The sequence below is a fragment of the Corvus brachyrhynchos genome, unplaced genomic scaffold (assembly GCF_000691975.1).
Source record: "Corvus brachyrhynchos isolate BGI_N302 unplaced genomic scaffold, ASM69197v1 scaffold334, whole genome shotgun sequence".
In the NCBI taxonomy this organism is placed as follows: Eukaryota; Metazoa; Chordata; class Aves; order Passeriformes; family Corvidae; genus Corvus; species Corvus brachyrhynchos.
In genome coordinates this window covers 242,067-242,406 of record NW_008238316.1, presented here as the reverse complement: position 1 = coordinate 242,406, position 340 = coordinate 242,067, and positions in this window count along the sequence as shown.

The following is a 340-nucleotide window of genomic DNA, read 5'->3' as shown; positions in this document are numbered from 1 at the left end:
CTGGGGGCCGGGTCCGGCCCCCCCCCCCCCCCCGCCGTTGCTTCGAGCCTTCGCTACGCTGTAACCCCGCACACCCTGCCTGCCCAGACCTCTGGGGGGTTCCCACCACAGCCCTGCAGTCTGGATATATCTCGTCTGCCACCCAGGATTTGTGCTCGTCCCTGCCGTTCCTGAGGGTCCGGTTGGACACTGGGATCCGCTGCCCAGGGGGTGTGTGAAGCCTTTGTTCCATCTCTTCCCAGCATCCCAGGCCACCAGTGCCGCGTGCGCCCCGAGCTCGCTCGGGAGCGCCCCCTGCAGCCGCGGGGGAACCATCGCACCTGCCCTGCTCACCGGGAGC